The sequence below is a fragment of the Triticum aestivum genome, chromosome 4D (assembly GCF_018294505.1).
Source record: "Triticum aestivum cultivar Chinese Spring chromosome 4D, IWGSC CS RefSeq v2.1, whole genome shotgun sequence".
Taxonomy (NCBI): domain Eukaryota; kingdom Viridiplantae; phylum Streptophyta; class Magnoliopsida; order Poales; family Poaceae; genus Triticum; species Triticum aestivum.
Genome location: NC_057805.1, coordinates 305,900,646 through 305,925,130, shown reverse-complemented (window position 1 = coordinate 305,925,130; position 24,485 = coordinate 305,900,646).

The following is a 24,485-nucleotide window of genomic DNA, read 5'->3' as shown; positions in this document are numbered from 1 at the left end:
ACAGCAGAGCAGTACCCTCGGCTCTATCTCCAGACGCCTAAGACCTTCTTCCCCTCCTCCGACAGCCACATCAGCCGCAGCATCCACAGTGACCAACCCAATGATGCTGAGATCTACATGGCTTCACCAAAGAAGTTGTACCCTTGTTGCATCGCTTTTTTACTCTACATGTTATATATATTGTCCACAGAGTTCGCGTAGTAACGTGAAATACTATTAGTTTCTCCTACTATATGACAAGCAGTCAGGTACTAGGCAACTTAGCTATCCATGATGGACTCTCTCGAAAGCCATCATTATTTATTTCTTCATGTTTGAGCTGTGCATTTGTAGATGGGCTAGGGAGTTCAACTAGTACGGCAGTGGCCTGGGTCCAAAGTAGTAGAAGTAGCACAGAAACATTTGTGGAGTGTATGCTTTTGCTTGTTCAAGCCTGCCTATAGAATGTCCACTGCTTGAAAGGAAAAGAGAAGGAAAAACATAGGATTTGGAAAGTTTCCTATGGTACTACTATTCATGCATTTGGTTCAAAGGAATAGAGCAAAGGAAAACTGTAGGATTTGTTCCTTTACTGTCTCCTTCAAAGAAAAACCGTAGGAATTTTAATATCTACTTGGCCTCCTTTTCAAACTCCTATTCATGAAGCACAAGACTAAGAGATAGTAGCATAATAGGATTATAACTATACATTTTCTTGTGGTTTGACTTAATTTCACCATGCTTTGCATTCCTGTGATCTTCCAATTCTTGTGAACCAAACACCCAGATTGACAAAAATCCCGTAATTAAATTCTCTGTTTTGCAGGTGCATTCCTATCCTATTCCTGTGTATTTCCTATCCCTGCATTGTTAGAATCCTCCAATTCAAACAAGCCCTTACAAAATTACTTCTGTTACAGATATGTGTTTAAGAAAACCTTGTGTGGTTTGTGCCGCTCCTGCTACGCTGTCGTCCACCCTAGCTCAGCTCCTCCAACGAAAGAAGGGTTCACCCCAGCAGGACCCGCCCTCCAGACTGTCTTTCACCACCTCAGATCTTCTTCCCTACCGCCGGCAGCCACGATAACTGCATTACCATCATCAACTGAGCAGATGACCCTGAGGACTACACGGGTTCACAAGAGAGATCGCACTCTTTCGTTCTGCTTACGTTATGCATCGCTTAATATGGCATGCTACTTTATTGTCCTGTTCACCGATTAGACTCCGAGTCAGGTCCAAACTAATGCTCAAACTTGAGTTTTTACTAGCAATGTGCCCGTGCGTTGCAACGGATCCAAAGTAGAATCATACTTGTTCACACTTGAAAGAAAACACTCTTGTTTTGATATACATAGACCACTAAAAATACATTACGTTTCACTCAAAATAAATTTCATGCAAACATCACTCCATGGTGGGCGCAAAAGCAAACCCCCTCCCCCCATTCCAAACTGTAATCAAGAGGAAGATAACTATTCACTGGGGGATTCAGAGGGACCAAACCACTCCTATTTACCCCCTGAGGTCTTTTGCTCTAACTTGGCATGCTGATGTTGGTCATATCATGCATATGGTGCCTTGCATTGCTTACTTTATACATAAAATATGTCATCCACTTAGTTTAGACATGATTTGTGTGAATGCCATCTGTTTAGTTTCTATATCATATTTGTAAATCATGCAATGCCATCTTGTTTAGCCAGGCATCATATATGTGAATTTTGCAATGCCATCCTAGTTAGCCAGTCATCTTATATGTGAATTGTATCATGCCATCCTTTTTTATTACGTATTAAATTTGTCAACAATGTTAGTAAATTCAATTACTCTTCCTATCCATCAGCCATTTGACACGGTCATGGAAAAATCTGGAGTGAAAACAAGGTCTTCAGAGCAGACAATGCTATCTGACGAAGCACATGTCTTGCTGGTTACGGATAGCTCCTCAGAGGAGGATTCAGAGACAGATGACCAGTCCTATTTCCCCCCGAGGTGCATGCTCTAACTTGGCAGGGTTATATTGCTCATCGTGCATATGGTGTCTTGCATTGCTATGCCATTTGCTTAGTTTAGACATGCTTTGTGTGAATGCCACCTATAGTGTCTAATTACCATATATGTGAATTATGCAATGCCATCTTGTTGCAAGACATTATATATGTGAATTATGCAATGCTATCTTGTTGCAAGGCATTATATATGTGAATTATGCAATGCTATGCTGTTTAGCCAAGCATCATATATGCGAATTATATCATGCCATCCTTTTTTTTATTACATATTCCATTTGTCGACAATGTTTGTATATTCAACTACTCTACCTGTGCATCAGCCATTTGAATTGGTGATGGAAAAATCTGGAGTGAAAACAAGGTCTTCAGAGTAGACAATGCTACCTGCTGAAGCAGATATCTTGCTGGTTACAGATAGCTCCTCAAAGGAGGATTCAGAGACAGATGACCAGTCCTATTTCCCCACTGAGGTGTATGCTCAAACTTGGCAGGGTTATATTACTCATATCATGCATATGTTGTCTTGCAATGCTTAGTTTTTACATCATATACACAATATTGAATGCCATCTGCTTAGTTCACACATCATATATGCGATTGCCCTATGCTTACTTGCTTAGTATATAAATCATATATTTGAATTATATCATGCCATGATGTTTATATAGGCAGCATGTATCTGAATTATGGCATGCCAACCCATTTTCTAAAGACATAATATAGTTATATCATCTCATCATGTTTACATAGTCATCATATTTTGAATTATGTCATTCTATCCGTGAATTATATCATGCCATCATGTTTCCATCGACGTCATGTATGTGAATTATGGCATGCCAACTACTTTAATAGACACATCGTATAGTTATATCATGTCATCTTGCTTACATAGTCATCATATTTTGAAGTATGTCATTTTGTCATGTTTAGTTAGCCATCATATATGTGAAATTGTGTCATGCTATCCTGTTTAGTTAGCCATCATATATGTGAAATTGTGTCATGCTATCCTATTTGGTTAGACAACATAAATGTGAATTATTTCATGCCCTGTTTTCTTCCCTACTATCCATTGCACCTTGTCTATCATACAATGTATGTACATTCAATTACTTTTCTTGTTTATCAGCCATTTGAATTGGAGGGGGTGATGGCAGTATCTATGGGAGTAAAAACACGGTCTTCAAAAAAGATAGTGCTACCCGTTGATGCAGATAGAACCACTGTTGTCCTTTCCCAAGAACCAGCCCCACCACATATAACCCAGACTCATGCAGATTGTACCCCTACCCAGTTGGACAGAGACCCAGCTACACGCCTTGCAACCCCAGCAGATCGTAACCCAGTTCCAGTTGACACAGCACCGTCTCGACCACAGAGCACCCAAACACGAGTAGTTAGTAAGGCAACTGCAGTGCCCAAAGCACGAGGACCACCACTCCGAAACCCAAGTCAATGCTTAAAGCAGAAGAAGAATTGTTCTCAGGTCAGGTTCTGTAGCTATGGCTCATACTCCTTTGATCTTGCATCACTATATTTCCTCATAACAACTAATTCCAAATTTGAAGGATGCAATTGAAAATCCAATGGTGCAATAGGTATGTTTTAAACCTGTTTCTTTAACTGGTTTGCTGTTGCAACTTGCTCTATGTTGATTTCAGTTTCAATTGAATAAAAAGTTATGTTCTCATGCCATGCACATTACAAGTGTTGTTAGTGCTGTGTAGTTTCCCACACTTATATTCTGTCTATGCTGATTTGTCTTAAACATATATGATTTGAACTGTCTCTATCTTGATTTGGCAACATAAACTAGAATGATATAGACCATACAGTGACCATAGTGCATAGATATATGTTTGTTTAATGCTGTTATCCTGTCCACCTTTCTACTGAACTGGTTTACCAAAATGAGTTTCATATACAACATGGTAAACCTGTGACGTGTCTGCTTGTTTCTCTTTTAGAATGCGGACAAAATATTGGAGAAGAGTACCCCGTTATGCAATGGTAAAGGAAGTAATGCAGATAAGGTTCAAGATAGTGAGACATCCCTGTTGGTCTCCAAGAAAGCTGATAAAAACTATATTGAAGATAGTGCGACAACCGCAAAGTCCTGTCTTGATGTAGCGTTTGAGTTACTGGCCACTACTGCTGGCACAAGCTCTTTGAACTCGTTGCCTGAATCTGTTCGGCTTCTTGAGTCTCAACTTCAAGTTGAAAGACATCGATCAGATGTGCTGCGACAGGAAGCCGAAGGACTGAGGAAGTCCCTGCAGAATTCAGATGCATACTTTCTAGTGCAACAGCAAGCGCTAGAGGATTTAAGCGCCAAACAAGAGAAAGGTAATAAACTTGCCAAGTGTCTTGTCAGCATGGTGGGTATCCAGGATATCGTTTCTTGAGCTCTTTTGAAGTAGTTTCAGTTCTGGACTTGTTTTGCTGCCACGCTTATTTGCACTAGTGGCCAATTTAGACGCCCAGTATATGTAATATGTTGCTTTGTTCCCCATATTCGCACTGGTGGCGAAGTTTTATGCCCAGTGGATGTAATGGGCCTTCTACGGGCCGATCGATTGTCCAAACATGGGTTGTACTTATTTGTGGACCATTAAGTGGACCACAATATGGGCCGTAAACGGGCTAGAATCGTCAGTTTATGGCCCGAGCATAACGGGCCCTTAATAGGCTGATATGGATAACGGGATTAATTCTATCGACAGGCATAACGGGTCGTTAATGGGCCGTATTTGATGATGCTATGAAAATAGCCCAACGGATTAACGGGCCACAAACGGGCCGACTGTAACCACGGGCTGGATTTGGCCCTCAAGCGGAACAGGCCAGTTATGGACCGTAAGTAATCGAAGGCTGGAAATGAGCCCAAGAACAAATGGGCCCTTAGAAGGCCGGAAGACAATATGGGCTGGAAACGGCCCAACGGAATAACGGGCCGTTAATGGGTGTAAAGCTATACACTGTTCATTATGGGCCAGTTTCACCACGAGCCTTTAATGGGCCCAGATTTCAAAGGGCCTCATATGGACCAAAATAAATCATGGGGCATACATGGGCCGGAAGTTACAACGGGATGGAAACATATTGGACGGCCCAGGTGATGCTACTGGGCCAAATTCGGATAGGACATAACGGGCCGTGAGTTAGGGGGTTGTAAATGGGCTATATGCGAACATGCCATTAACAGGCTTTGCATGGGCCGACCCGCCACCTTTTGACCAAGTCAAACAGGCCGGCCCGCCACCTTTTGACCAAGTCAAATGGGCCGACCTTTTAACCCGAATGGGCCACTGTTGCGCCAAGCTACGTGTCGACTTATCATAGGCGCGTCCCGGCCATTGGCTCGATAACGTCTGTCCCAAGGCTGAGCTAACACGTGGATCCTCTGGCGAATCAGAATTTTACACATGGAAAATCCCCATTGGTCATGGCTGTTAACGGGTTATCGGATCCAAAACCGGACCAGATAGCATAATGGCAACCCATTACGGTGGATGCCACGTGTCGGTTACCCTTGACGGAAGCACTTCCATGACACGCCATTTATCGTCATGGAAGTGGACACATCCATGATGATAATTTTGGTATTGTCATGGAACACTTCTACAACAGCACGGGTATGACTATCTTGATTCTGTCATAAAATCGTCATGGATGTACATGCATGGCAGAAAACGTGACCTACTGTGACAAACACGTATCATCACGGAAGTGTATTTTTTTGTAGTGTATCTCGCTAGCCCTTTCTGAGACCGCAAAACATAAATGCAGAGCACCTCTGAAGTTCAAGCAACGACTAAACATTGTAATTCAGGGTAGAACAGATCCAGTCGTGCTCACATCCAACATTAACTACACTCAATGCATGTTAAACAAGAATGAAAACAACGCTCTCTATGTTGGTGCTTGAATGAGAAGGTGATGACTCAATAATAAAAGTAAATAACATGAAAGTAAATAGAAAGGCTCTTCGCAGAGGGAAGAAGAGATTTACAGAGGTGCTAGAGCTATGAGCTTAAATCAAAGATGAATATAATTTTGAGTGGTGTGCTTTTCCTGTCAACGTCACGATAAAGGATTTCAATATCTTCCATGCTAAACTCATTATCGGCGGTTCTCATGCGGAAATGAAAAGGTTTACTCCCCCTCAACCATACAAACATAACCCATGGCTAGCCGAATCCATGGGTGCCCTCCAAACAATTAAATTTCCAAGGGGAGTTAGTTTTATTATATTTTTATTATTTTTATATAGCAGGATTGGGCATCCCAGTTACCAGCCTCTCTCATGCAAGGATGGGTGAATAAGAACCCATCATGAGAATAACCTGTTTAGCATGGAAGATATTGACCGCTCCATCGCTCCATGACCGGTATGAGCACACAAAACAGATGTTTATTTGAGTGATTAGAGATGTCACATGCAAATTTACTTGGAACGGCAGGGTAATACCGTATATAGGTAGATATGGTGGAATCTTTTGGAACAACTTTGGGTTTCACGATTTTGGATGCACCAATAGTATTTTCGCTTAGTACAGGCAAAGGCTAGCAATTAGATTGAGAAGCGACCAACTAGAGAGCGACAACGGTCATAATCATGCATTGCAAATATTTAACATTGAACATGAGCATGAGTAGGATATAAACACCCTGAACATAAATATCATGAAGGTTGCATTGGTTTTGAATCAACTAGATGTGTGAACATGTGCCAAGTCAAGCCACTTGAATTATTCAAAGGAGGATACCATCCTAACATGCTACAACATAACCATTTTAATGCATGTTGACACTCAAGATAAATCATTATCAACTCCTAGCTATTTAAGCATGGCATGAGAAACTATAATCTCTAATTGTCATCACAAACATGTTTACTCACAATATGCTGAATCAAGGATACTGAGTTATACATATTTACAAAAACAAAAACAAGAAGAGTTCATACCAACTTTTCTTTGCCACAATCACGTCATCAAATTATCGTCATTATTGCCTTTCACTTGCACAATCGAATGATATGAAAATAATAATAGTGCAAGAGTGTCATGGACTAAGCTAAACTCTGCAAACAATTTATTCAAAGTAGAAGACAAGGAAATATTTGCCCTTCATTAGATTAACAACAAGGTATATAGGAGCCACTCAACAATTCTTATGAAGTCTTCTCCTTACGATGACTCAAAGAAAAGAAAAGAAATTCAGAGAAACACACTGAAATTGGAGTTTTTTGTTTTTCTGAAGGAAGCAAATAAATGAAGAAAACAAAAGCGAGAAAAACTATTTACACCAAAGAACTCCTAACAAACAACAAAACAAGAATCGAGAAATCTTTTTGGGTTTTCTTGTACTAGTACAAACTAATTAAACAAGGAAGAAAACCGAAAAGAAGCAAGAAATATTTTTGCATTTTAAAAGCTTTTCAAACACATAAAAGAAAAGCAAAATAAATCTCAACATGGATACACAATGAAAACGATGAACACCGACAACTGAATGAATGTGTGATAAATGAATGTCATATCGGTGAGAATACATACTCCCCCAAGCTTAGGCTATTGGCCTAACTTGGTCTAGCGCCACTCGAAGAATGCATAAGGTTCAGTAGGAAACTGGCTGGGCTGCGGTACTCAAGCATCCCAAGGTTGGACCTCGTTCTCCGCCGCAGGTAGCTCATTCTTATAAGCAATGATATCATTGGGTAAGATGGCGTACCCGTGCCTGGCATGAGAATCAAACAAAGAAGACGCAGGCAACGAAATAATCTCACGAGTATCTTCACTAAATACCAAATTGTAACAAATGTGGTGAGGAGGCTTAGGGTAATAAAGTGGTGATCTATCCTGGACTGATGGTCTAAGTAAATCTTAGGTAACAAATAATCATCATGGCATGTATCAATCTCGATTCGTCTCGCAAGGCGGCAGAGATACCGCCATGAATTTTGCCTCTAGTTCTATTAGTGTGTAAGCGGCGTGCAATGATGGCTCCCAAGCTATAAGTATTGTCAGCATAAAGTGCACAACGTAAAGTGGCGAGGTCAGGGGCACTGAGCATACCACCTTCCTCCCTGGCATTCAAACATTTTCCTATGAATAAACCAAAGTAGTGCACGGCAGGAAAATGTAAGCTGGTCACTCGGGCTCTAGACACACCCGTAGACTTTCCCACAGTTAAAGTAAGGAGGAAATCCGGTCGAGGTTCCCTCAATTCCCCTTCAGAGGGAATCAAGCATATCTCGAAAAATTCAGCAAATGGTATCTCAAAATGTTGAGGACATAAATCAAAGCGTACCATGGGAATATCAAGCCTATGCATGAAGTAGAAATTTTGTACAAAGGATTTTGTGAGAAGTTGGTGTTGGTCACATTCATCTAAGAGTAAGTTGGTCAAACTGGCATTTGCCATGAAGTATGCGAACTCGTGTTTGAACCCGGCTTTGCTCATGAAAGGCGTTGTGTGGCCACTCGCACGACCGTATCTCCACCCTGCGACGGAGCTGAAGGTCCGGGGCACCACCGGTGACTCCCTTGGGACTCCGGCTCAAAGAACCTCTCCGGAAGAAGTTCATTTTTCTAAGAGAAATTTTCTGAAATTTTTGGACCACAAAAATATGTAAACAAAACTTAACAAGATTGATAGGACCTACTCATATAACTGTCCAGAGACTATATCAAGCATTCAAACTACTTAGAACTAAAATAATTCAACATGCAAGCTCCTTTTCAGTGGCACCAATAGTACCAAAATAAGCAAAATATAATGCACTAAAACAAAAACTAATTGGACCAATGGAGGAGTCACATACCAAGGAGTAATCCCCCAAAATAGTTTGAGAAACGGAGCTCCGAGCAAAGAGATCGAAAATCAGTGTTAGAAGCAAGAACATGAGAACAAAAACTACCACAATTTTTTCTGGAGGAAGAAGATGACGTCGGCAGGAGGACTAAGTGAGTGGGGTCCTTGGACCCCACAAGGTAGCATGGCGCATCTAGGGGGTAGGCGCACCCTTTTGCCTTGTGAGCAACAGGTGCACCCCCCAGATGTGTTCAGTGCCAAAAATTCTTAAATATTCCATAAAAAATCATGTTAAAATTTTATGTCATTTCGAGCACTTTTATTTTTGGGTCATTTTTTATTGCACGGATAATCCAGAAAATAGGATAATCATGCCATTTTACTTTATTGAACTATAAATAACAGAGAGTAAATTAAGACTACAAAAAGTTGTGCTTATAGAATTCATCGACCACATGCCCTTAAAAATGAATCCATTAATAAGGTTGATCTGGTCTTATTAACAAACTATTTCTAAGTAACATGAAACCGAAGAACTTTTGTATAGCACTAGGTTACCTCGACCAGTATATGCATTGTCCCAACTATTAGAGTTTGATAATTCTTTTCAGGTACCGGAAAAGGGAATTCAAAACCTCCGATAGTGATGATACTATTCACTTTGTTTTGTTTCTTCGAAAAATATACCGTATGCTCTTTATTGTTGAGATGAAAAGTAACCTTACTTTTGTTTCAATCGGTAACAACCTCTGCAGTATTCAAAAGGGGTTTACCAAGGATAATCGACATGTTTTCGTCCTCGGGCATATAAAGAATAACAAAGTCTATTAAGATAGTAACATTAGCAAAAACAACGGGAACATCCTCACAAATACCAATAGGTGAAGCAGTTGATTTATCAGCCATTTGCAAAGAAATTTCAGTAGGTGTCAACTTATCCAAATTAAATCTTCTATATAGAGGAAAAGGCATAACAGTAACAACAACTCCTAAATCACATAAAGCAGTTCCGACATAATTATTTTTAATGGAGCATGGTATAGTAGGTGTTCCAAGATCTTGTAATTTCTGAGGTACTTTCCCCTGAAATAAATAATTTGCAAGCATAGTGGAGATCTCAACCTCCGGTATTTTGCTCTTATTAATAACAATATATTTCATATATTTAGCATATGGAGGAATTTTCATAATTTCATTCAAGGGTGTTCTCAAATACAAAGGTCTAAGCATTTCAACAAAGCGATTAAAAGCCTCTTCATCTCTATATTTAAGAGCTTTACTAGGAAACAACATAGGTTTTTGAACACATGGTTCTCTTTCCCTACAATGTTTCCTAGCAACAAAGTATCTTTCATCATATCTTTTATTTTAAGGAGGTGGGTTATCAAGCTCAACTGCAGGTTCTATTTCTACTTCATTATACGATTCTTTACTATTATCTGGTGGAGCATCAATAAGATCATTAATAGCGTCATCATTATCATTGTCACTATCTAGAAGTTCATTACCAGACTGTGTCTCAGCATCAGAAATAGACACATTATTAGGATTCTCAGGAGGTTTTTCCATACTAGGTTCACTAGAAGCATGCAAAGTTCTATCCTCATTCTTTTTCTTCTTCCCAGGTGAACTAGGTGCATCGTTATTAACTCTCTGAGAATCTTTCTCAATTCTATTAGGATGACCTTCAGGATAAAGAGGATCCTGAGTCATTTTACCTCCTCTAGTCACTATTATAATATCATGATCATTCCTTTTATTATTCATCTAATTAAGCAAATCATTTTGTGATTTAGAAACTTGTTCTAGCTGACTTTGAACCATAGATGCATGTTTACATAAATCTCTAATATCATTAGCAATTATAAACATCATATCACTCAGATGTTCAATCATTATGGCATTGCATGAGAGAGGATGGTAATTGGGATGCCCAGTCCTATAATCAAAATGAAAAAATATAATAAAATAAACTCCCCCGGAAAGTTGTTGTTATGGAGGGTACCCGTGAATTCGGCTAGCCATGGCTTGTGTTTGTAGGTTGAGGGGGGTACCTTTACGCTTCCGCTTGGGAACCGCCGATAACGTGTTTAGCATGGAAGATATTGAAAATCCTCGGTCGTAATGTTGACAGGAAAAGCATACCTCTCAAAATGTATTCATCTCTTATTTAAGCTTCGAGCTCTGGCACCTCTGCAATCCATGCTTCCCTCTGCGAAAGGCCTATATATTTACATTTATGTCATTTACTTTTATTGTTGAGTCATCACCTTCTAAATTAAAGCACCAGTCCTGAGAGCACTAATGTCATTCTTATGCATTGTGTATAGTTAATATTGTGTGCATCATGACTAGATCTCTTATACCATGAATTACAATGTTTAGTTGCCGCTTGAACTTTGGAGGTGCTCCGCATTTATGTTTTGCGGTCTCGGAAAGGTCTAGCAAGATACCATGTTATCATATTATACCATGATTGTTTTGACAAATTGTTGGCATTTGAGACATGTTGTTATTGCTCGCTAGTTGACTATGCCATTGATATGAGTAAATGTGATTTATAAGTGTTATCATTTGCATGGTTAGTTCATGATCTTTCCTGAAAACTTGGGTGCTATTTAAGCTTAAATAGGGATACTAGGACAAAAGAGTTCGGAAAAGTTTATCTTTATCACTTCCAGTTTGTCAACTGGTTGCTTGAGGACCAGCAACGAGATAAGCTTGGGGGAGTTGATACGTCTCCGTCGTATCTACTTTTCAAACACTTTTGCTCGCGTTTTGGACTCTAATTTGCATGATTTGAATGAAACTAACACGGACTCACCCTGTTTTCAGCAGAACTACCATGGTGTTGCTTTTTGTGCAGAAATAAAAGTTCTCAGAATTGGACAAAACTTTTTGGAGATTTTTTATGGAATAGAATATATGAAAAATACTGGAGCGAAGATCCACCGGAGGGGGGCCACCAGTTGCCCACAAGGCAACTTGGCGCGGCAAACCCCCTGGACGCGCCCTGATGCCTTGTGGCGCCGATGTGGCTCCGCTGACCTTAATCTCAGGCCTATAAATTCCTTTTCCCTGAGAAAAAAATAAGAGAAGAAGTTGCACCGTGTTTTATGATATGGAGCCGCCGCCACCTCATGTTCTTCATTGGGAGGGGTGCTCTGGAGTCCATTCCGTGCTCCGGGGAGGGGGATTCGTCGCCATCATCATCATCACCAACTCTTCTTCATCACCAGTTTCATGATGCTCACCACCGGGAGTGACTAATTCCTTCGTAGGCTTGCTGGACGGTGATGGCATTGGATGAGATTTGTCATGTAATTGAGTCAATTTGTCAAGTCTTGATCCCTAGTATCCACTATGTTCTGAGATTGATGTTGCTATGACTTTGCTATGCTTAATACTTGTCACTAGAGCCCGAGTGCCATGATTTCATATCTGAACCCTTTATGTTTTCATGAATATATTTGAGTTCTAGATCCTATCTTGCAAGTTATATGCACCTATTACGTGTTATGATCCACATACCCCAAAGTGACAGTTTGGATTCTTTCCGGTGATGGCCGTAGTTTGAGGAGTTAATGTATTCACTATGTGTTAATGCTTTGTTCCAGTTCTCTATTAAAAGAAGGCCTTAATATCCCTTAGTTTCCTTTTGTACCTCGCTGCCACGAGAGGATAGGACAAAAGATGTCATGCATGTTCTTATTATAAGCACGTAAGACTACATACAACCTACATTACAATGATGAATTGGAGCTATTGTGTATCGCTCTAGATTGTGACTATTACATGATGAATGTCATCCAACACAAATATCCATCTCTTATCCAATGCCTATGCTTTTCGCATATTGATCTTTGCTAAGTTACTTTCGTTGCTGCTACTGTTACTATTACCATTACTATTGCTACTGCTATCAAACTATCATACTAGTGTGCTACTAAACACTTTGCTGTAGATATTTATTTCTCCACGTGTGGTTGAATTGATAACTCAACTGCTAATACTTGCAAATATTCTTTGGCTCCACTTGTGTCAAATCAATAAATTTGGGTGAAATACTACCCTCGAAAATTGTTGTGATCCCCTATACTTGTGGGTTATCACCTAGCGAATGGAAGATCACATCAGAACTGTTGTTCGAAAGGATAAAACGAACACATGTTAGTTAACCTGGCACCCATTTCCACCATGAAATGCAGTGTGTTATTTGTTCATAGAACGTATAAGTATTTGTGAATAGGACATTGAAATCCTCCCTATATTAAACCGTAGTATTTCGATGTCCGAGCAAAGTCCTTAGTTCAGCGGCATACAGAAGATAGAGACATGTGGGCAGTGTAGTCCAGTCCATAGAGTTTGCGCAGACGGATTTGATTTTGAGCACAGGTTTCTAGTTTGCCCAAAAGAGGTTCGAAATAAAACAAAATTGTTTTCTGTGTGATCTGTTCATCAGTTACATCCATGATTTAACTCCATGTTTTCCTATACTAGGGTTATGACATGTGTGGATATTTGAATTGGATGGATGAAGAATGGAAGGGGAGAGCGAGGATTGTGATCCACAAGCTTGTTGATGAAAATTTGATGCTACAAAAATCACATATGGAGAAGGACAAGCAGATAGCTTGCACGAAAGAAGAGAGGAAGGTGGCAAACGTCTACCTAAAGCATGCCATTAAGAGCACAGATAGAAGGGATTTAGCTGCATTGCCAGTCATAGGTGGATGTGTACTTATGTATGCTCTCCTGTAGTTGTTCGTCAAGTGAATTATATGAAATGATCTGATTACTTTCTTAACTTTTTGTAGACCCTTTTGGAAATAAAATGGATACATTTCATAACTAGTTTAAAGCACTTCCATAAATATATGATAGCAAATTGAACAAATATCTGCGATATTCAACACTAGTCTCCCCTAATACGACATTACATCAGCATCTTGAACAGCCAAGCAACATGCTAGTGACACAGCTTTTAATCAAGATCACTATCCATCTCACCTAGACCTATTTCCTCCTTCTCAGCCAGTTCATCCTCGCTCATGTCAAAGTCTTCATTACCCTCCTCAAAATTTACGCCTAATTTCTTCCACGACACTAGCAGGAACTGAAACCCCTAATTCTTCATCTCTTTCGTGGTTAACATCTGGGAGAGCATCATATTCCTCCTCTTCATCATCAACATCTTGTACAACATCATGATCCTCCATGTCATCCTCAACATCCGCAGCAAAACGATGTATGAAGAATGGGTGACTTCTTGATCGGCTTGTATAGTCGCGTCCTATTCACCATCAAAAATTTCTAGAACATCATATGTGCCTCTCGACCCAATAGGCACAACCACCTTCCATGGGTGATCAAGCTTTGTGTCCTTCAAGTAAATACATGTGGTAGCTTGGGACGCCAGCACGAATGGAGCTTCCTGGTTTCAGAATGCGAAAGCAATCACACTTCGAATAAAACCATCAGACTTCACATTCAAGCTTTTGCTTTTTAGGCCACCAAGGTCAAACTAATCACATCTGACTGGTACATCGAGGTGCTATACACATGGTTTTTAACCCCTTTTCGCGGCATTTGGAACCGTCGCCAAGTGAGTGTGGGCGATAGGGTCCTACCCACACGACCCAGAAACCGTCGGGGATAGGCGCTCCTGGCACACAGGCTGGGGCAAAATGAGCTCATGTGCGATCGGCGAGGCATCGAAACCCAATTGTTTCCATTCATATGTACATCCCACACGATGAATCCCAGAAAAACATTTCTGTTTGTATGTATGTCACACACAATCAATCCAAGGAATACGTTTCTGTTCTTATGTACATCCCACACAGTCAATCCTGGGAAAACGTTTCCGTTCGTATGTACATCCCATACAGTCAATCCAGGGAAAACGTTTCCGTTCGTATGTACATTCCACACAGGTTTATGTATAGGCTCGTGTGTGATAGGTGTAACTATCACACACGCTCTGCCTTGGTTAACCGTTTGCTTTTATCAACTACACCACACATGATTTGATGAAGAAATCTATGTGGCATTGGGCTATCCATCACAAGCGCTTGTACTGCTAGAACCGTTTGCAAAGTTCCATGACCCATTTAGCAGGTTTATTAGTTTACAATTAATAATTCTAGTATTAAGCAAATTCACATTTCATATCGAACAGCAGTTTGCCAATTTCATATCAGGCACATAAATATATTTTAACATCACAGTACGATAGCTACCTGAAAACAGCACAGTAGAACATATAGCTAGTTCAACTTCATAAGAACAATAATAGAACAATATATTCATTTCCCTAATCGAGATCATCCAGGCTCATCTTATCCACCTCTGCTTTCAGTTCAGTAAGAACCTGTTTTGCACTAGCCAACTGGGAAAGTGCCTCCTCCTTCACCAACACCATCTTAGCAAAGTCTGATTTAGAAAATCTGAGCTCATTCTCCACCTTCCTCTTTTTATACCGCACCTTCAAATATTCTTCAGTGTTGACAACACTTTATCTAAGCCTACCTCTGTTCTCTTCCTCATACATGCTCCAGCGCTTTGCTAGGCACATCTTCAAAGACTGTGGCCACTCTTGATCAACCCACTCCAAGTAAGAACACTACCGTTTATCCTATAATATTTAAAACTAGATCAGTAACAATTGCAGGGGAAATGGGTTTATAGCAACATAGAAAATCACCAATACTTATTTTGAAAAACTGAAGAAACAAGTTAATTATGACATATCTTCTCAAAAAGATCAATGTGTAAATGAATTAATTGCTACTGAGACAACAACAAAATTCTGAAACATCAGAAGCTATAATTCACTACAACAACGCTACAAGTTCTTACTCATGTACTATTATGAGGAAGGTAAATATAACTACAACAGCATAGCGACAGTGTTTGGATGATAACAAATTGATACTAACATGTGTGTACATGCACAAATTTAGTAACATAGAACTAATAGCACTAAGGTCGTCCACTATGTATGCCAAAACCGGTGTAAAGACAACTATTGCTACATTTCGCACCGGTGCCCTGCACTGGCGAGCCGATGCAGCGGAAAAGACCCGGACGCCAGAGCACCTAGTTGCTCTGATGCCCTGTTCCTTCGTGCCATAAAGATTTAGTATTTTACTGCTTGGCTGCTCGGATGTGTGGACCAAATTTGGCTGCACAAACTGCTGAAGCAGTGCCAAATAATTTTCTAATGGCACCGTTGATGAGATGGCAACATTTTTAGATACTAGGTAAAAACTATGACACTGTCTTAGGATGCATTTGGTTGAAGGTGTGGTATGAATGGGTTGGGACCGTGACAGTGTCTGAATAACATCTAACAAATGATTTGTAACAACGAAAGAGGGTCTAACCTTCTCTGCACATGCCAGAAACTTCCTCCCACTGTCCAAAGATTCAAACGCAACTAGCTTCATGCATGGAGATTGATGGTGACAACGAGCAGACAGATCTTCAGCCACCCCGCTCTATTTGTTGCAACTGATGGTCCAAGGGAGCTACAAGAGGAAGAAATTACTCAAATCGACCGTCGGGTGATAACCCACAAGTATAGGGGATCGCAACAGTTTTCGAGGGTAGAGTATTCAACCCAAATTTATAGATTCGACACAAGCGGAGCCAAAGAATATTTGAGGGTATTAGCAGCTAAGTTGTCAATTCAACCACACCTAGAGATTAATTATCTGCAACAAAGTGATTAGTAGAAAAGTAGTTTGATAGTTTTGATAGTAGTGACAGCAGCAACAGTAACAGTAACAGTGATAGCAGTAATTTTGTAGCAAGTGTAACAGTGATGATAGCAGTAGTAACTTAGCAAAAACAATATGGAATGGCGATGTTAGGATGATCATGTGCAAGAAAGTGATGGTGTTCCATGGCTGCATGGTCTAGGTAAACCTTAGTCAGAGGGGAATCATGAGGGCGTATCTCAACATTGAAGCGAGCCGCCAAACGAGTAGCAAAAATCCCACCATGTATTTTACCCTGGAATTAATTAAGATGGAGGCGACGAGCCACAATAGCTCCCAAGCTATAAGTGTTGTCGCCCTCTAATGCACGAGTACAACAGCAAGGTCTGGTGAACTGAGCGCACCCACCTTTTCTCTAGCAAGCAAGCATTTGGAAATGAAAAGGGCAAAGTAACAAACAGGAGGAAAATGCAAGCCAGCAACAGTGGTGGCTAACACCCCTCTCTCACCCCCCACAGTCAAAGTGCGATAAAAATCCTCAAACCCAGCCGGCCTAGACTCAGCCAAGCTCCCATCAGAAGGGATCATGCATATGTCACAAAACTCAGTAAGTGGTATCTGATGGTTTTCAGCATATAAATCAAAGCTCACTTCAGGAGTATTATTTCTAGGCAAGAAAGTAAAACTCTGAACAGAGATGTTTGTGAGGATTTGGTGCTGGTCACACTCATCTGCGATGAAGTCGGTGAGACCGGCATTGGGAATATATTGCGTGAACTCCTAAAGAATTCCAGCCTCTTCCAGGAACGGGGTGTGCGGCCATTCGCACGGCCGTACCTCCGCCAACCTCCGAGGATGGAGATCACTATCAGATGACTCCCCAATAACACCCTTGGCGTTCTTCTTAGAGCCAATCTTCCTAAAGATATTCATGTTCGCGTACAATTTGCTATGAACAAAAATCTGAATTTTTAGTCCACACAATTTTCTCAACAAAACTTTACAAAATTGATAGCAACTACTCATAGGGATACATAGAGGCCACAGCAAGCATTCAAACTACTTAGAACACTAAGAATTGAACCTGCAAGCACATCTACAACAGCACCAAGAGTAACTAATTATTCAAAGTATAAACCACTAAAACAAAAACTAATTGGACAAACGGTGGAGTCACATACCAAGCAACAATCCCCCGAAACAGTTTTGGAAACGGAGCTTCGAGCAAAGAGATTGAAATCCGCGGGTTTGAGATCAAGAACACGGGAGAGGGAGCAATGGAGATTTTTTTTCTGGAGGTAAGTGATGATGTGGGCTACAGAGATAAGTGAGGGGGCCCACCTGGGGACCATAACCCACCAGGGCGCGCCTGGGGGGCCTGGCGCGCCTAGGTGGGTTGTGCCCACCTGGTGCACCTCCCTCTGGTATTATTTGCACCAAAAATTCAGAAATATTCAGAAAAATCGTATAAAATTTTCAGGGCATTCTGAGAACTTTTATTTTTGGGTCATTTTTTATTGCACGGAAAATTCAGAAAACAGACTAAACATGGCATTTTATTTTATTTAACTGATAAAAATAGAAAAAAAGGTAGGTACATAAGGTAGTGCTTACTAAATTCATCAACTTCATACCGCTAAAAATGATTCATTAATAAGGTTGATCAGATCTTATTAACAACCACTTTTGATTAGCATGAAACCGAAGAACTTTCGTAAATCACTAAGTTACCTCAATGGGGATATCAATGCCCCAACAATAAGCATTTCATATTTCTTTCTGACAGTAGGTAGAGGTATTTGAAAACTTCCAATTGTGATTGTCGGAGATTTTTCAATAACATTAATACCATTCACTTGGAATTGTTTCTTCGAAAAGTGCATCGTATGCTCATTACCATTAATATGAAAAGTGACCTTGCTTTTATTGCAATCAATAATAGCCCCTGCAGTATTCAAGAAGGGTCTACCAAGCATAATCGACATGTTGTCGTCCTCGGGCATCTCAAGTATTACAAAGTCAGTCAAAATAGTAACATTAGCAACAACAACGGGCACATCCTCAAAGATACCGATAGGTATGGCAGTTGATTTGTCAGCCATTTGCAAAGATATTTCAGTAGGTGTGAGTTTATTCAAGTCAAGTCTTTTATATAAAGAGAAAGGCATAACACTACACCAGCTCCTAAATCACACAAAGCAGTTTTCACATAATTCTTTTTGATGGAGCAAGGTATAGTTGGTATTCCCGGATCTCCAAGTTTTTTAGGCACTCCATCTTTGAAAGTATAATTAGCAAGCGTAGTAGAGATTTCATCTTCCGGTATTTTTCTCTTATTTGTGATGATGTCTTTCATGTACTTTGCATAAGGAGGCATTTTTAAGATATCAGTCAAGCGAGTACGCAAAAAGACTGGCCTCAGCATTTCAGCAAAGCGTTCAAATTTTTCATTATCTTTCTTTTTAGTTGACTTGGGTGGAAAAGGCATAGGTTTTTGAACCCATGGTTCTCTTTCTTTACCGTGTTTCCTAGCCATGAAGTCTCTTTTATCATATCTTTTATTCTTAGGTTGTGGGTTATCAAGATCAATAGGTGGTTCTATCTCAACATCATTATCTGGTTCTTTATCATTATTTGGTTGAGTGTCTTCATGAACCTCAACATTATCTTTTTCATTATCACTAGGTGGATGTTCATTACCAGATTGAATTTCAGCATCTGAGATAGAAGTTTCATTTTCATTGTCAGGAGGTTTCTCTATTTCAGGTTCACCATAAGCATGCAAAGTCCTATCATTTTTCTTCTTCTTTTTCTTTTTAGAAGGACTAGGTGCACTAATGTTATTTCTTTGTGAATATTGTTCTATTCTTTTTGGGTGTCCCTTAGGATAAAGTGGTTCCTGAGTCATTTTACCTCCTATAGTTGTGACTCTAACAGCAAAGTCATGCATATTATTATTCATTTCATCAAGTAATTTTCTTTGTGATTTAGCAACTTGTTAAAACTGAGTTTGAACCATAGAAGCATGTTTTCAAACACCTCTAACATCATTTCAAATTCTAAATAACAAGCCACTCAAGCAAGCAATCATATCAGAATTATATTTCAATTGTTTCATAATGTTTGCATTGAAGTGATCTTGTTTTCTAATATAGTTTTCAAACTCATAAAGGCATTGACTAGGATGCATATTGTGAGGATTATCATTTTCATTGAACTTCATAAGAGAATTTACCTCTACCACCTTAGGCAGTGGTGGTGTATCAAGCCCATGTATTTCTTCAAAGGAGATAAATTTTTAACATCCTCACCTTTAATACCTTTTTCCTTCATAGATTTCTTTGCCTCTTGCATATCTTCAGGACTGAGATATAATATACCCCTCTTCTTCAGAGTGGGTTTAGCCGGTGGTTCAGGAAGAGTCCAATCATCATAATTTTTCAATATGTTACTCAGTAATTCTTCAACTTGAGAAATAGTTCGTTCCCTAAAAACACAACCAGCACAACTATCTTGGAAATCCCTAGAAGCATCGGTTAGTCCATTATAGAAGATATCAAGTATTTCATTTTTCTTAAGAGGATGATCAAGCAAAGCATTAAGTAACTGGCAAAGCCTCCCCCAAGCTTGTGGGAGACTCTCTTCTTTAGTTTGCAAAAAGTTAAATATTTCCTATAAGGCAGCTTGTTTCTTATGAGCAGGAAAATATTTTTCAGAGAAGTAATAAATCATATCCTCGGGACTACGCACACAACCAGGAGTAAGAGTATGGTAACAAGCTTTAGCATCACCCTTTAATGAGAAAGGAAATAATTTGAGAATAAATTAATAGCGAGTTTTCTCATCATGAGTAAAAAGGGTGGCTATGTCATTCAACTTAGTAAGATGTGCCACTACAGTTTCAGTTTCATAACCCTGGAAAGGATCAGATTCAACCAAAGTAATTAACTCTGGGCTGACAGAGAATTCATAATCCTTGTCATCAATAAAGATAGGTGAAGTAGCAAACTTAGGATCACATTTCATTCTAGCATCCAGAGATTTTTCTTTATACTTGCATAGTAATTTCTCTAGATCATCTCTATCCTTACAAGCAAGAATATCTCTAGTTGTCTCCTCATTCATAACATAACCTTCCGGTACCTTAGGCAATTCATATCTAGGAAGGCTAGTTCTAGCAGGTGTTTCAGGAGTTTCAGTTTCAAGCTCATCATCAGATTCAACAACATCATGTTGTATTACTCTAGCAATTTGTTCATCAAGAAATTCACCAAGTGGCACATCATCATCATCAAGCAAGGTACAAGCATCATCATAAGCGTTATCCATAGCAGAATTAGCATCATCAATAACTTGTGACATATTAGAATTGATAGCATGTGGTGGTGTTGCAAGTTTACTTATAACAGATGGTGAATCTAAGGCAGAACTGGATGGCAGTTCCTTCCCTCCCGTCGTCTTTGAGGGAAATATCTTAGTCTTAGCATCCTTCAGATTCTTCATAGCGATAATATGTCAATAATCCCAAGTGACTCAACAAATATTGCTATGCTCCCCGGCAACGGCACCAGAAAAAGGTCTTGATAACCCACAAGTATAGGGGATCGCAACAGTTTTCGAGGGTAGAGTATTCAACCCAAATTTATAGATTCGACAAAAGGGAGCCAAAGAATATTTGAGGGTATTAGCAGCTGAGTTGTCAAGTCAACCACACCTGGAGATTAATTATCTGCAGCAAAGTGATCAGTAGCAAAGTAGCTTGATAGTTTTGATAGTAGTGATAGCTGCAACAGTAATAGTAACAGTGTGATAGCAGTAATTTTGTAGCAAGTGTAACAGTGCTGATAGTAGTAGTAACTTAGCAGAAACAATATAAGATAAATTCGTAGGCATTGGATCGGTGACTTGTTGGATGATATTCATCATGTGATAGTTATAACCTAGGGCGATACGGCACTAGCTCCAGTTCATCGATATAATGTAGGCATGTATTCCGTAAATAGTCATATGTGCTTTATTAAAAGAACTTGCATGACATCTTTTGTCCTACCCTCCCGTGGCAGCGGGGTCCATAATGGAAACTAAGGGATATTAAGGCCTCCTTTTAATAGAGAACCGGAATAAAGCATTAACACATAGTGAATAGATGAACTCATCAAACCACGGTAATCACCGGAAGAAGTCCCGGTTATTGTCACTCCGGGGTTACCGGATCATAACACGTAGTAGGTGACTATTACTTGCAAGATCGGATCTAAAACAGGGATATAATGATGAATTCATAAATGGTTCAGATATGAGTTCATGGCACCCGGGCCCAAAGTGACAAGCATTAAGCATAGCAAAGTCATAGCAACATCAATCTAAGAACATAGTGGATACTAGGGATCAAACCCTAACAAAACTAACTCGATTACATGATGAATCTCATCCAACTCCTCACCGACCAGCGAGCCTACGAAGGAATTACTCACTCCCAGCGGGGAGCATCATTGAATTGGTGATGGAGATGGGTTGGTGATGACGAAGAACGAAGATCCCCCTCTCCGGATCCCCAAACGGACTGCAGATATGCCCTCCCGAGGAAGAACAAGGCTTGGCGGCGGCTCCGTCTCATGGAACGCGATATTCCCTGATTTTTTCTGGAAATATGTGATTTTATAGTATCAGGGGGATCGTCTGCGGGCCCACCGGGTGGGTACAACCCACCTGGGCGCACCCCAGTGGGTTGTGCCCACCCAGGGGCCCCTCTCCGGTGGGTGTTGGCTCTAGAAAATCTATTTTATTTCATCAAAAATCCTCGCAAAGTTTCGTTTCATTCCGAGAACTTTTATTTCTGCACAAAAACAACACCATGGTAGTTCTGCTGAAAACAGCGTCAGTCCGGGGTTAGTTTCATTCAAATCATGCAAATTAGAGTCCAAAACAAGAGGAAAAGTGTGAGAAAAAGTAGATACGTTGGAGACGTATCACCGGGTTAAAATCCTTCATTCCAAGTCATAGCCTGAGAGAGAGAAGAGAGGCATACCCGGGTGGTGAAGGAGTCGTCGGAGGAGGAGGAACCGCTGGAGAGGTCATTGAAGAAGACCATGGCGACCCCGGCAGTAGGATGCGAGACAGCGAGAGCGAGGAAGCAAGCACGGAAGCGGCTATAGCTTAGGAAGGAAGGAAGGAGAAAACAGGGGAAATGTGACTTGTGGTCGGGGAGAAAAGGGGGTGGAGAAGGGGGGTGGGGGTAGATATTTTGGCGATAGGCCAAAAATTTCAAAATTTGGAGGGAAACTTTGCGCGCGGTGCCACCGGACACCATTCACTTTGAACGATTGTGTGCATCACAAATGATTCTTCTGCTTTACGCGCATGGGATGAGTTCGACAATTCAAATTTTGGTGGAAATTTCCCCGGGTACATCATTGCATAATTTAACATCGCTTGCTAATTGGGCACACAAAAGAGCGTACAGCACACAGACCATACTTACTGATTTGAGCAATTTTAGTAATTAAACAGAGCCAATTGACCTAAACATTGCTCTAACAAAAGACCGGCATTAAAAACAAAGCCTAAGTACGCATAATTTTAACAAATCCGCTGCCGCGCCGGCCTATGCATCGCCGGTGTGAGATGAGACGTCGATGACTTGTCCTTGCGACAAGCCGCCGTTGGTGGACTCCGTGTCCCCCTGCTGAAGTCGATCGTGTCCTCGTCCTCGTCCTCGTCCTCAGCACCTCCCTAAAGGTTGTAGTACTCGTAGTAGTGGCTGCGCCAGAGCTCATGTTGGTACTCCACCACCGATTCCTCGACGGACAGACTCTTCTCTACCTCGACCTCGGCCACGCGCAACTCCTCCTCCCGCCGCTCCTCGATCTCCGCCGCCTCCTGCATCTCCAGCTCCCACTCGACGATCTCATGAGGAAGCAGGTGCTCCATGGCCAACGCCGCCTTTTCGTACGTGGGTTGCATGCTGGATTCCTAGGTGGCCTGGAATATCTTGGCGTGTGCGTCCTCGATCTTGGCGTGGATGGCCAGAGCGACATCGGTGGCACGGACGACAGCTCGAGCGCTCTCGATGTTTGCAGCCGCCATCGCAGCAGCAGCTGCAGCCGTCTCGGCTGCTGCAGCTGCCGTAGAAGCCCTCTCGGTGGATGCGGCCGCACTCAATGCGGATGCGGTGGCACTCTCAGCGTAGGCGGCCGTGCTCTCGGCGCAGGCGGCGGCGCTCGGGGAGGACGTGGCCATCGTACGGGCCTTCACGAAGCATTTCCACGGTGTCATCTTTGCAAGAAGGGGGTGCGGGAATGGGGATCGGGAATCGTGGATTCGGGGGTTGCCGGCACTGGAGCAGACAAGCTGGTGAAGCTTAAGGAGGAAGACTTAAATAGACCCAGAAATTTTCATCGCAAACGTTTCCTACAAAAAGCTGTGTGTGATGTTGTTGATATTTTTTATTAGCTGTGAAAGACGAATTTGGAGTGAAGTGGTAACGGATGGTGTTTTAAATGTACGAGAAATTTGTAGTACTAATACAACTGTCATGTCAAAATTTGGAAAATTTCAGGGGTCATTTGACCTTTTAAGACATTTAAGTGATTTTCTATCCATTTAATGACCGTAATTCAAATTTGAACTACATGTACATGCAGCAACTAACCATAACGGTTTGAAAAGTCATATTTTGTGTACTTGTGTGCGATTTAATTCCATGTGCAGTAAACTGGAAGCAATTTTCAAACATATTGGTCTAACGGTTATAACACAATTAAGCATGGAGTGCCATGGCATTTAAATTTCAAAAAATTAAAAAAAAGATCAGAAAAACATGAAACCTTGCTCGATGTAATGTCATGCCACCAAGATGATGTGGTAAAAAATTTGGCATGTTTGACGAAAGTTTGGACACACACTCCTCACAAATCGAAGCAACTCACTAGAAGGCTCGTGGTTC